Here is a 15,460-nt window from a genome sequence, read left to right on the forward strand (position 1 = left end):
TGTTCCTACAGCTTCCTTGGTGGCTCAGCTGGTAAAGAATCTGCCTGCAATGGAAGAGACCGTGGTTCAATCCCTGGGTTGGGAAGATCCACTGGAGAAGGAATAGGCTGCCCTCTCCAGTATTCTTGCCTGAAGAATCACAAGGACTGTATAGTCCATGGGGTCGCAGAGTCGGACACAGCTGAGAAATTTTCACTTCACTTCTTCACAGTTGAAAAATAGGTTTTTTACCTACCAGTCTTGTGAAAATTAACCAACTGATTATGAATTCACAGTCATGTTTTCTTTGATGCAACTGGTAAAAAAGCACTGTTCAGATTCTTCTCCTAAAATTAAGAACACAGCTACCAGGCATCTGCCTTGGAAAGTAACTTGAAAAACCCCAAAAAAGGATAAAAAGGAGCAGCAGTGGGTGATTTATATTAGTTCTTTTAAACTCCATCAAGGAATTTGTCCTTTTAACCTAAAGATATGAGAACACAATCAGAATATTAAGCCAGGAAGTTACAGGATCAGACTGAACATTAAAAAGACCATTAATTTTTTAATTTAAATGTGGTACATTGGACACATGTGTTTATTTCTATTTTTCCCAATGTGTAAATAAAACTCTAATAATGAAATTTTAAAATAATTAATCCCCAAGGATAAGAACAGGAGAAGAGATGACAGCAAAAAAGAAGAGTGAACAAAATCGTGGAATTAGAATGACTAGAAGAAAATTAACAGAGCTAATGAATTTGCAGTGGCTGAAACCAGACATGGAAGTGAGAATAGCAGTGCAAATCAACTTATCCCAGAACCCCTGAAGTTTGGCTTTTTTAGAATACTGTTTCTTTCTTCAGAAATTCATATTTATCCACATTTAGTATAGAACCTGCATTTCTAGTTATTTAATCCTATGTATGCTCATTGTGACCCTATAACTGTAGCCTGCCAGGCTTCTCTGTTCATGGAATTTTCCTGACAAGAATACTGGAATGCGTTGCCATTTCCTCCTCCAGGGAATCTTCCGCACCCAGGGATGGAACCTGTGTCTCCTGCATTGCAGGCAGATTCTTTACCACTGTGCCACCTGGGAAGCCCAAATATTATTATTTTTTATTTGATCCTAGGAATTTTAAGTTGTTCTTATGAATAAGTTTGTTCTTTGTCTCATTCTGTCTCTGTTTCCACCGAATTTCCTAATTATGCTGATACTTATAAAGTATATGGGCTTCTCTGTTGGCTCAGATGGTAAAGAATTTGCCTGCAATTCAGGAGACCAGTGTTTGATCCTTGGGTAAGGAAGATCCCCTGGAGAAAGGAATGGCAACCCACTCCAGTATTCTTGCCTGGAGAATTTCATGGACAGAGGAGCCTGGCAGGCTACAGTCCATGAGGTCGCAAAGAGTCAGACATGATTGAGCGACTAACTTACTTATAAAGTATATGGATTTTGGAAAATCTCTGAATAACATTACGCCTTTATTCTCTCATCTGAAACATGAACATGATGCAGAAAATCAAAGGGCTGCTGCAAAGATTTTCAGCTAGTACATATAAAGCATTTATGGCTGTGCCAGACAAAGGAATGACCAATAGACATGTAGTTCTATAGCCATCCATGTAAAGAAATTTAATATGTGATAAAGTTGGCAAGTCAAATCAGTGAAGGAAATTGGGTTATTCAATAGAGTTTAGGCTTAATTAGCTATCCAATTATTTTTTAAATACTAATTTTAATGCTCTATCACATAGCAATCACAAGAATTAATTTAACACTCCAGTATTCCTGCCTGGAGAATTCCATGGACAGAGGAGGCTGACAGGCTACAGTTCATGGGGTTGCAAAGAGTCAGACACAACTGAGCAACTTTCACTTTGACTTTTCACAGAGTTAAATGTCTGGTTTTTTTTTTTCGCCTGGAAAAAAAGAGGTTTGGATGGGAAAGTGAAGAGAAAATAACTATAAAGGTGAGGTGGGGCAGTGAAATAGAGGCATTTATGTTAGTAAGATAGGAAAACCAGTCTGAAACAGGGCATATAACGCACAGAAAAGATTGAAATATTAAATTACTTCAGTACTTAAGGTTTACAATGCAAATACACCATGAACAAAGTGAAAAGATATTCAAGATTTAGAACAAAAATGTTTATAAAATATATATTATACAGGATTTATACCCACAATATATAAAGAAAATAAGCAATAATAAAACTACAAAATAACCAACATGAATATGGATAAGTATGAAATAAAATCAGACACTCTGGCTGCTATAACAGGCTATCAGCAAGATTCCCAAAGATATCTGGGTTCCTGGTCATTCTATCAAGTCTACAGTTCTGGTCTGGAAATATACTGGATCAGGATAGACTAGGATAAAAGGCTAAGGATAATAATTATGCTGGTATAGGTATATGCTGCTTCATTCTTAGTCATGAGAACTATAAAACTATGAGATGGATGGTGGCCATGCTCATAAGAGGTGTGGATGGCTTTAATCCACACTGGCCTCTACATTCATACAACCATCTCAGCCTGACTTGTGAACTGGTGAATCTGGAGGGAGCAGTTCATTTTCCAGAGATTCTGACCCTCACACAGGCTCTTTTTCCATAACCATGAACACAGGGGAGGCTTTGGAGGACTCTGAACATTGGACCTCCACTTTCCTGCATAATGGTCCTGATCCCTCCATGAGGTATTCTGGTGGTCTGCCCTCTCTATTCTTAGAAAATGTTCATCTGATATGATTCATCCACATTCTTTGGTTTATAGAATATACCATGCTACTTCCTTTATGAAATACACTCAGGTTTGTTAAAGAATGGTGAGTGATCTAGGGAGGGAGAAAATTGAGCAATAATATGATACTGTAGATCCTTGTTCATTATTGATTTTATATATAGTAGTGTGTATATGTTAATACCAATCTCCTAATTTATCCCTCCACCCCAGCTTTCCCTTTCAGTAACCATATGTTTGTTTTCTAAGTCTAAATTTATTTCTGTTCTGTAAATAAATTCATTTGTATCATTTTTTCAGATTCCACATATAAATGATACCATACTTGTCTTTGTCTGACTTACTTACTGTGTCATACTTACTTCAGTATGATAATTGCTAGGTTTATCCCTGTTGCTGCAAATGGCTCTCATTCTTCTTTATGGATGAGTGATATTCCATTGTTTGTAGGTACCACATCTTCTTTATCCATTCATCTATTGATGGACATTTAGGTTGCTTCCGTGTCTCGGCTATTGTAGATAGAGCTGCAGTGAACATTGGAGTATATGTATATTTTCAATTTCTAGAGTGGGATGGCTGGATCATATTGTAGATTTTTAAGATTTTTAGAGTTTTTAAGAAACCCCATACTCTTCTCCATAGTAACCTTACCAGTTTTCATTCCCACTGGTAATGTAGGAGGGCTTCCTTCTTTTCAGACCCTCTCTAGCATTTATTATTTGTAGACTTTTTGACGATGGCCATTCTGAATAGTGTGAGGTGATTCTTCACTGTGGTTTTGATTTTCATTTCTCTACTAATTAGTGATGTTGAGGTCAAGTTTTTCAGAGAGTATCTGGACCTCCCCTGAGTGAGGGAGACTCCTGCTAGCCTTTGGTATCGTAGGGATTTCCTCACCTTGTGCAAGTTCTCCACACTTGCAGTATTTTCCATGTTTGCTAAAATTACTAGAATCTCAGAAAAGGTGTGAAAATAATAAAAACATTGCATTAGTGTTATAGAATTCAAGGAAGGAGACAAAAAGTGGTTTTCCATCACCTGGCAGCTGATTTGTGAATAAAGGTGTCAGAAGGAGGAAGGAGGCAAGAGCGGGAATTTAAAAAGAAATCTGGTACTGACCCTAAGCACAGAACAAATGGAAATGTCTCCAAGGAAGGTGGCCCTGAGGAACCTGTTGGAATCATCAATGAGAAGGGGTCTCAGATGCTCCCATGTTGCGTTCCTGGCCCTCAAATTTCACCCATGATGAGACATGACACTTAAAAATGGATGCTCATTGTTCTATTAGTAAATTCAAGATAAACTGACTTATTCCAATGTCATGGATCTCTGAAGGACTAGTATCTTCTTATTCATTTTCTGAAAAAAATTTTAAAAAGGGAAGTTCAGACAAGGTTGGCAGGGGATTTCTGTGCCTGCTACTAATTGAAGGGAAGTGGGTGAGAATTCACAATATCTCCCTCTTGTTTTCCTCATTTTCTTTCTTTCCTAATTTCTTTTTGTTTATGATTTATATGTACCTAACAGACAATAAGCTCTAAGTAAAATGAATAAAAAAAGATTGCTTGCAAAATGAATAAAAAAGATTCTTGCTTGCAAAATGAATAAAAACAGATTCTTCTAAGGTTATCTTTTGATGACTGTTGATCATGTTCAAATATGTATTTACAAAGACACTTTCTGCAATAGATCCTATAATAACAAAAAAATGAAACCAGCCTACATGTCCATTGGTGGAGTTTTGTTAAAGTAATCATGGCATAGCCAGACAATAGATAGTATAGACTGGTAAAACAGAACACAACAGAAAAAACAGAATCAAATAAATCCACATAGTTCTATGAACTAATATGGAAGTTTTTCAAAAAGTATGTTATTTGAAATGAGCAACATATAAATCTGTATATAAAAATATGATATCATTTTTGGATAAAAAAAGATCACATATATTTAAATAGACACAAATGTTTTCAAGAGGATGTTCAAGAGAGTTAATTGTGGTAGCCTTTGGGAAAGGAACTGGGGAAGTAGGGTATCTATGCTTTTAAAAGATAGCTTCATACTTTATGTTTAGTTTTTTTCTAAATTAAACATATGTAAGCAATATTTTTAAACTATGTAACATTTGGCAATAAAAATTTATAGTATCATTTAGCAGGTACACTGGATCTAACAGGTCTGGTCCGGTGGAAACTTGAGATGGGAAATATTTGAACCTGAGAAGGAGGACGGAAGAAGATCAAGAGAGAATCAAAATCTGCTTCCTCATTACTGAACAACTTTAAGATAAGCAATCGTTATGAAAAAAGCAGCTTGGGGTCCATGTTTTTCAAAATCGGATGCACCATGGATATCTCATCAAAAACACAAAGTTCTACTACCCTATTCCATATATCTGAACAGAAATCTCTAGAACTGGGATTAAGGACTATGCAGTTTCTTTGTGGTTCCAGTTGATTCAGTGACTCATTAAAGTTTGAGACTTGTAAGGGTTAGGGCCCTTGATGGAGAGTAAGCTTGAATCATACCTGTCATTGAATTCCAGATGACTGGGGTAGTGGGCCTTGGGGAGGTCATTGTGATTCATGCCCTGGGAGTGGTGGTTCCTGATTCTTCCTAGGACAGGTGTTGGAGAAGAGCAGTGACCAAGACCTCTTTGTGGTAGTGGTCGCTGTTGAGGGTGACCATTTTGTGGGCATGGTCTCTGCTGAAAAATCACCTTCTGGTGGAAGTGGTCTCTGTTGAGGTTCAGCATCTTGTGGGGGTGGTTGCTGCTGAGGTTGACCTTCTTGTGGTTGCGGGTTCTCTGCTGAGGCTCACCATTAGGATGGGGTCTAGATGGTAGTGCACCAGGTCCCCCAGAAGGTGGTCTCTGAAACTGTTCAAAGGAGCCCTGGTCTGGGTTCTCTATATCTGTAGAATACAGCACAGAAATAGAAGAACTTGATGTTGGAAGGTTCCCCTCTCAATTTGATCTCTGGTCACCTTATATAGTCTCTTTCTCCCAGGACCTGCTTTTGAACTATCAACTTCCCTCTTACCCTCAGTTTCATTTTGCATTATTCCTGTTCATCCATATGCTAATGATATTGAATTGTAATTCTGTATTCTTGAGACAAACATGTGTCTTCAATTTCACACAAAAAAAGAAGGTGTTAGATTATCTCAGAATTCTCAGAGGATGCCTCCAAATACAGAAGAGCTAAGGGATTATCCATGCAATCATGTTGTCATGTCAGTTATATTTTGGGTCACTGACATAACATAACAACTATGATTTCAAGTCTAGCCAGTTGAGTGGATATGTAGAACCATCTGCTCTGAGACCAGGTGGAGCAATAATAAGAGTGAGAGAAAGACAACATGAGGGCCCACACAGGAATCACTGAATAACCATAGGCATATTATATAACTACAAGGACACAGTTGAGTGGAGAAACATAAAGGAAAGGTACCGAAAGTCCATTTCCTTGCATTTTTCCTTAAACCATATATGCAGAAGACATAAGAGATATGGGTTCAATCCCTGGGTTGGGAAGATCCCCTGGAGAAAGGAATAACAATCCACTCCAGTATTCTTGCCTGGAGAATCCCCATGGACAGAGGAGCCTGGTGGGCTGCATTCCATGGGATCACAAGGATTCTGACATGACTGAAGCAAAATGGCACCACAAAGACAGAAATATTGGGAAAGAAGAAAATAGTTGAAGGGTTGGTTCTCAGGAGTATTTCTGCACAAAGGGAAATGGCAGTATACTCCTGTGCCATCCAAGATAGACATCTGGGCTATTCGAGTTAGGGCTATGCTCATAGTCCTGAGATCAAGATTGGGTAAAGGGTTGCCTGTGTCTTTAGGAGCTCAAACATTAATCAGTTCTTGATCAGAGACTAATGCTAGTAAGACACCAGAGAAATGAAAAGTTTTTAAGGTTAAAAAAAAAAGAATTGATTGAGGATTAATTGAATTTTATAATACATGCAGCTGAGAAACCTTCACTGCTGTCTTCTAGGAAAAGAAGCAGAAGATGAAAGACAAAGTAAGTACTAAATCCTTCAGGGCCAACAGCTATTTTCCAGGAAAAGGGATGCTTCAAACACTCTTATATTCCCTAAGTTAACTTGTCAATCACTGTCTGTGATGCTTTTGCAAAGGGAGGAAGACCTGAAGGGATGGCAGGGTTGCTCCTGTGCTGAGGATCAACCACAAACTCAAAAGAGGAGAGACCCTTTTATCCTCCCTAGGATCCCTCAAACCCAAATGCTAATTTAGGCTAAGTGCTGGGGCATTTCAGTGTCGTGTTTTCATACATCTCTGCCTCTTACATCTTTTAACATGCTTTCTCAGGGTGGGGCAACAGGTAGTAAACTTGTGAATACAATCTTGACCATAGTGGGCACAGTGCATTGAAACAACGGATGTGGGTGGGAGTAAAATGAGAGCACTGGGCACTGAAATCTCTATATCTTCATGTGGAGAGAGAGGGATTTATTATGATAGTCTCTGTTTCCGAAATAGCCCTGAATGGGCTTCACCTCCTCCATCCATCTGGCATCCCCATCCATCTGGCAAGGCCACCTTCATCCCCTGCCTACTTCAGTTACCATAATATCTTCCTGAGAGAACTTCTCTGTTTCAGTCTTGCCTTTTTGCAAAGCATCCTTCTTAGCACAGTCAGAAAGACTTTTGTAAAAATGTAAATTTTGCTTTGTCTTTACTCTGGTTTAAGTTGTGTATTGGGCTCAAATTGCACTTTAAATAAAATGTGAGGACTTGGCATCAATGAGGATGTGAATGGCCTTATCCTTGTCTTAAGAACTTTGAAGGTTCACGTTTCTTTTCACTTATGTCCCCTCCTTACCAAGCTTCCTCATTGCAGTGTCATCTCCCAATCCCAAGCAAAATCTCAGCAACCTTGCCCTTTATTCTTACCAGAAATGGGGCCTTGAGTTGAGCTCAGTGGTAGCAAGCCCACTGAGAGCAGGATCAGCAGCATCTTGGAGGAAGCTCTGGAATATTCTCAGCCCTGTGCTGGAAGAAACCAGGCAACTTCCTTCATAAAGGGGAGCAGAACAATGTTAACCCTGAGTTCTATACTGAACAGTCCTAGTCACCAGGTTTTGTTGTTGTTCAGTTGCTCAGTTGTGTCCAACTCTTTGCCCACCCCATGGACTGCAGTATGCCAGGCTTCCCTGTCCTTCACCATTTCCCAGAGCTTGCTCAAACTCATGTGAGTTGAATCAGTGATGCCATCCAACCATCTTGTCCTCTGTCATCCCCTTCCCCTCCTGCCTTCAATCTTTCCCAGCATCAGGATCTTGTCTAGTGAATCAGCTCTTCGCATCAGGTGGCCAAGGTCACCAGGTAGACACAGTTATAGTTGGGACTTATCCCAGCAGGACGGAGTGGGTAGGCTGTGCCTACTGTCTCATTTCCAAAAGATACAGCATGAAACTTTGAGGGAACTATGTCTAAGCAGTCAGCACTGATACTAGGATTGTTCTGTCACATTTGATTTTCACTGGGTTCCCTGGGACTTTGTCTTACCATTTGTTCTTCTTGTGTTTATGTGTCTATTTCGGGGTTGACAGTGATCCTATAGCCCAAAGTGAAGTTGGTCAATGTCTCTGGCCATTAGTATGACCAAAGTCCATCATTCATGTATTTTTGGAACCTGATATATCATATGGTGCATAAGATGTATAGCAAAATAATTTAATGATATAGAGATCATCTCTGTTTATCTTTGAAATGTACACATGGAAAGTAGAAGGTTGACCCTGTGTCTGCTCAGACTCTGAGGTTGTCTAAGATTTTTTGGTTCTGATAGAGAAGCTTGGTGTTGTTGAACAAATATGACCTAAGACTTTCTACTCTTATCAGTATTCTTGGGATTTATAGTATTTAGGGAAACAAAGGTAGACACAGAATCCACCACAGGCTATCTAGGACAGAACAAGATGAATACCTAGTCCCTTGTATAATTCATGTTATTTTATGTTTTTTAAGACTTCTCCCATGCTCCTTCTCTTTTATGAAATCTTCTATAAGAGTTTGTTTGGCTTCATTTCTGCTGCAAAATATTTTTAACCACCCTTTGACTCTGACCACCACTGACAGTAGTGGCAACAATTATGCTCTTTAACACGACAGTCTACTACTCCCTTCAAATCCTCAATTGCATTGTCTTGATCCTCTACTTTCCTGTCAGTATGCATGTTAAAAAAATGTTTTTTCAGATTGTTATATAACACAGGGAATTTTCTGTAGAATATTTTGACACTCATTTGTCCCTATTTTCTGTCTGAAATTATTTGGTGATATTTTCTCTGCTTAATCAATGCTCCTTGTGTTTCCTTTAGCTTTTATATGTGGTGGCTTTGCTGTGCATTTGTGGGAAATATTTATTAGAGCACTAAATTAGGACCTATTCTAGCTTCTCTGGTTTGGTTCATTTTAATTTTAAAATTTGGTGACAAAAATTTATTTGCAAAATTTTTTTTATTATCTGTATTCTGCTTTTCAGTTGCTTGCAAATCTGTTATATTTAGCAGTTGTCTCTCCCTCCTTTTATTTGGTGACTGGAATTGTTAATATTATCAGTTGGAACTTATTTCAGAACTATTAATACTATATCTTATGTTCTTATTCAGATTTTGAGTGGGGCTAGTGGTAATTTTAGAATGGTGTACTTGGAATATCAAAAGGAGTGTCACATGGCTGGAAATCCTAAGAACAGTGCCCTTGACCAGTGTGGATAATCCAGTAGTTTCCTTTCCCTGCATATGAGTGTTCTGATCTTTCTGAAAGGTTGCAGATAATATTACTGGAAGGCCTCCTAATACAACGGATTTTTCTACAGATAAAAAACCCTTGTCCCCATGTGGGGTGATTGCAGATTGTTTTCCTTCCCTGGCATAATAATGGATGTATTTGAGAAAAGGGACTGTATCTGCAGTTGGCAATGTAAGAAAGCTATGTGGCTGTGTGGTGAGGCAAATGGTTCTAGTTGAACTTGGTGGAAGAAAGGGAGTAGTTTTAGGGATAAGCAGAGACCCCCTTTATGGTATTGGGGTGACTGTTTCTGGTTTCCTCAGACAATAATTTGAAAAGGAAAGTGGAGACAAACTAGTCCTCACTAGGTAGCTTTTGGTAGACCTTCCATCAAAGAAGATAAGGGTCAGAGATGAGGAGTGGGAAGTGGCAGCCAACTTGAGTGGGGGCTGTTAAGGGGTGGTCCTGTTGGAAGGCAGGCTTCCCTTCTGCTTGATGAGAACTGGAAAAGAGCAGGTGACTCTTCAAAATGTCACTCAGTTCAGAACCTTTCAATAACCTTTTCCAGTGTCAGCCACGCAGGTAAGAGATTAGTGTGCTGTGACAGGAAAAATATCCGCCCTGAACTCACCAAACAGAACAAAAACATAGGAAACGGAAGAGCTGAAAGAGAAGGCTGTCCATCAGGAAGGGCAAGGAAGAAGCAAAGAGCATGACTTCAGCAGAAGCTTAGGTAATTGAAAAGGAACAGACGCTCTCAAGCAATGGATTTGCCTCCTGATACAGACGCTTAACTTGACATGTGCAAGGAGAATTCCTAATTTCCGTCCCTGAAACCTGCAAACTTTTCTCAGTTAAAAACAGTTGTTTCACACCCCAAGACACATATTAACCAAATTAATGAAGAGCAAACTCAAATAACAAATATTAAAAGCAGCAAGGGAAAAACAACAAATAACTCATAAGGGGATTCCCATAAGGATAACAGCTGATCTCTAAATAGAAACGCTTCAAGCCAGAAGGGAATGGCAGGACATATTTAAAGTGATTAAAGAGAAAAACCTACAACCCAGATTACTGTATCCAGCAAGGATCTCATTCAAATATGAAGGAGAAATCAAAAGTTTTACAGACAAGCAAAAGCTCAGAGAATTCAGCACCATCAAACCAGTTCTTCAACATACACTAAAGGATCTTCTCTAGACAGGAAACACAGAAAAGGTTTATAAACTCAAAACCACCCCACCCACCCAAAAAACAACAACAACAACAAAGTAAATGGCAACAGGATCATACTTATCAAAAATTACCTTAAATGTAAATGGGTTGAATGTCCCAAATAAAAGACAAAGACTGGCTGAATGGATACAAAAACAAGACCCTTATATATGCTGTCTACAAGAGACCCACCTCAAACCTAGGGACACATACAGACTGAAAGTGAAGAGCTGGAAAAAGATATTTCATGCAAATGGAGACCAAAAGAAAGAAGGAGTAGCAATACTCATATCAGATAAAATAGACTTTGAAATAAAGACCATGAAAAGAGACAAAGAAGGACATTACATAATGGTCAAAGGATCAATCCAAGAAGATATAAGAATTATAAATATATATGCACCCAGCATAGGAGCACCACAATATGTAAGGCAAATGCTAACAAGTATGAAAGGGAAAATTAAGAGTAACACAATAATAGTGGGAGACTTTAATACCCCACTTAACACCTAGGGATAGATCAACTAAACAGAAAACTAGCAATGAAACACAAACTTTAAGTGATACAATGAACCAGTTAGACCCAATTGATATTTATAAGACATTTCACCCTAAAACAATGAAAACCACCTTTTTCTCAAGTGCACATGTAACCTTCTCCAGGATGGATCACATCTTGGGCCTTGGTAAATTTAGCCTTGGTCAGTTAAAAAAAATTGAAATCATCTCAAGCATCTTTTCTGATCACAGTGAGATAAGATTAGATGTCTACTACAGGAAGGACTGATGCTGAAGCTGAAACTCCAGTACTTTGGCCACCTCATGTGAAGAGTTGACTCATTGGAAAAGACCCTGATACTGGGAGGGATTGGGAGCAGGAGGAGAAGGGGACGACAGAGGATGAGATGACTGGATGGCATCACCAACTCGATGGACATGAGTTTGAGTAAACTCCAGGAGTTGGTGATGGATAGGGAGGCCTGGCGTACTGCGATTCATGGGGTCGCAAAGAGTCGGACACGACTGAACAACTGAATTGAACTGAACAGGAGAAAAACTAGTAAAATACAAACATATGGTGGCTAAACAATACACTTCTGAATAACCAACAAATCACAGAAGAAATCAAAATATGCATAGAAATGAATGAAAATGAAAACCCAAAATCTATGGGATTCAGTAAAAGCAGTGCTAAGGGGAGGGTTCATAGCAATACAAGCCTACCTCAAGAAACAGGAGGGAAATCAAATAAATAACCTAACTCTACACAAAAGCAACTAGAAAAAGAATAAATCAAGCACCCCAGAGTTAGTAGAAGGAAAGAAATCATAAAAATTAGGGCAGAAATGAATGCAAAAGAAACAAAAGAGACCATAGCAAAAATCAACAAAGCCAAAAGCTTGGCTCTTTGAAAAGATAAATAAAATATACAAACCATTAGCCAGACTCAACAAAAAAAGGGGGAGGGGATCAAATTAACAAAATTAGAAATGAAAATGGAGAAATAACAACAGACAACACAGAAATACAAAGGATCATAAGAGACTACTATCAGCAACTATATGCCAATAAAATGGACAACTTGGAAGAAATGGACAAATTCTTAGAAAAGTATAACTTTCCAAAACTGCACCAGGGAGAAATAGAAAATCTTAATAGATGCATCACAAGCACGGAAATTGAAACTGTAATCAGAAATCTTCCAGCAAACAAAAGCCCAGGTCTAGACAGCTTCACAGCTGAATTCTACCAAAAATTTAGAGAAGAGCTAACACCTATCCTACTCAAACTCTTCCAGAAAATTGCAGAGGAAGGTAAACTTGCAAATGCATTCTATGAGACCACCATCACCCTAATACCAAAACCTAACAAAAATGCCACAAAAAAAGAAAACTACAGTCCAATATCACTGATGAACATAGATGCAAAAATCCTTAAAATTCTAGCAATCAGAATCCAACAACACATTAAAAAGATCATACACCATGACCAAGTGGGCTTTATCCCAGAGATGCAAGGATTCTTCAACATCTGCAAATCAATCAATGTAATACACCATATTAATAAATTGAAAAATAAAAGCCATATGATTATCTCAATAGATGCAGAGAAAGCCTTTGACAAAATTCAATGCCCATTTATGATAAAAACTCTCCAGAAAGCAGGAATAGAAGGAACATACCTCAACATAATAAAAGCTATATATGACAAACCCACAGCAAACATTATCCTCAATGGTGAAATATTGAAAGCATTCCCTCTAAAGTCAGGAACAAGACAAGGGTGCCCACTTTCACCACTACTATTCACCATAGTTTTGGAAGTTTTGGCCACAGCAATCAGAGCAGAAAAAGAAATAAAGGCAATCCAGATTGGAAAAGAAAAAGTAAAACTCTCACTGTTTGCAGATGACATGATCCTCTACATAGAAAACCCTAAAGACTCCACCAGAATATTACTAAAACTAATCAATGAATATAGTAAAGATGCAAGATATAAAATCAACACACAGAAATCCCTTGCATTACTATACACTAATAATGAGAAAATAGAAAGAGAAATTAAGGAAACAATTCCATTCATTTTATTCAACGAAAAGACTAAAATACTTAGGAATATATCTACCTAAAGAAACTAAAGACCTATATATAGAAAACTATAAAACACTAGTCAAAGAAATCAAAGAGGACACTAATAGATGGAGAAATATACCATGTTCATAGATTGGAAGAATCAGTATAGTGAAAATGAGTATACTACTCAAAGCAATTTATAGATTCAATGCAATCCCTATCAAGCTACCAATGGTGTTCTTCACAGAGCTAGAACAAATAATTTCACAATTTGTATGGAAATACAAAAAAAACTCAAATAGCCAAAGCAATCTTGAGAAAGAAGAATGGAACTGGAGGATTCAACCTGCCTGACTTCAAGCTCTACTACAAAGCCACAGTCATCAAGACAGTATGGTACTGGCACAAAGACAGAAATATAGATCAATGGAACAAAATAGAAAGCCCAGAGATAAATCCACGCACCTATGGACACCTTATCTTTGACAAAGGAGGCAAGAATATACAATTGATTAAAGACAATCTCTTTAACAAGTGGTGCTGGTAAAACTGGTCAACCACTTGTAAAAGAATGAAACTAGAACACTTTTTAACACCATACACAAAAATAAACTCAAAATGGATTAAGGATCTAAATGTAAGACGAGAAACTATAAAACTCCTAGAGGAGAACATAGGCAAAACACTCTCCAACATACATCACAGCAGGATCCTCTATGACCCACCTCCCAGAATATTGGAAATAAAAGAAAAAATAAACAAATGGGACCTAATTAAAATTAAAAGCTTCTGCACAACAAAGGAAACTATAAGCAAGCTGAAAAGACAGCCTTCAGAATGGGAGAAAATAATAGCAAATGAAGCAACTGACAAACAACTAATCTCAAAAATATACAAGCAACTCCTACAGCTCAATTCCAGAAAAATAAATGACCCAATCAAAAAATGGGCCAAAGAATTAAATAGACATTTCTCCAAAGAAGACATACATATGGCTAATAAACACATGAAAAGATGCTCAACATCACTCATTATCAGAGAAATGCAAATCAAAACCACTATGAGATACCATTTCACGCCAGTCAGAATGGCTGCGATCCAAAAGTCTACAAGCAATAAATGCTGGAGAGGGTATGGAGAAAAGGGAACCCTCTTACACTGTTGGTGGGAATGCAAACTAGTACAGCCACTATGGAGAACAGTGTGGAGATTCCTTAAAAAACTGGAAATAGAACTGCCTTATGATCCAGCAATCCCATTGCTGGGCATACACACTGAGGAAACCAGAATTGAAAGAGACACGTGTACCTCAATGTTCATCGCAGCACTGTTTATAATAGCCAGGACATGGAAGCAACCTAGATGTCCATCAGCAGACGAATGGATAAGAAAGCTGTGGTACATATACACAATGGAGTATTACTCAGCCATTAAGAAGAATACATTTGAATCAGTTCTAATGAGGTGGGTGAAACTGGAGCCTATTATACAGAGTGAGGTAAGCCAGAAAGAAAAACACCAATACAGTATACTAATGCATATATATGGAATTTAGAAAGATGGTAACAATAACCCTGTATACGAGACAGCAAAAGAGACACTGATGTATAGAACAGTCTTTTGGACTCTGTGGGAGAGGGAGAGGGTGGGATGATTTGGGAGAATGGCATTGAAACATGTATAATATCATATATGAAACGAGTCGCCAGTCCAGGTTCGATGCACAATACTGGATGCTTGGGGCTGGTGCACTGGGACGACCCAGAGGGATGGTATGGGGAGGGAGGAGGGAGGAAGGTTCAGGATGGGGAACACATGTATACCTGTGGTGATTCATGTTGATGTATGGCAAAACCAATACAATATTGTAAAGTTAAAAAAATAAAATAAAATAAAAAATAAAGGAAAAAAAAAAAAGTCAGAGGAACCAGACATCAAATTGCCAATATCCGTTGGATATCAGAAAAGCAAGAGTTCCAGAAGAATGTCTATTTCTCCTTTATTGACGATGCCAAAGCCTTTGACTGTGTGGACCTAACAAACTATGGGAAATTCTTCAAGAGATGGGAATACCAGACCATCTGACCGACCTCTTGAGAAACCTGTATGCAGGTCAGGAAGCAACAGTTAGAACTGGACATGAAACAACAGACTAGTTCCAAA

Source organism: Bos mutus, chromosome 5, assembly GCF_027580195.1.
Source record: "Bos mutus isolate GX-2022 chromosome 5, NWIPB_WYAK_1.1, whole genome shotgun sequence".
Lineage (NCBI taxonomy): Eukaryota > Metazoa > Chordata > Mammalia > Artiodactyla > Bovidae > Bos > Bos mutus.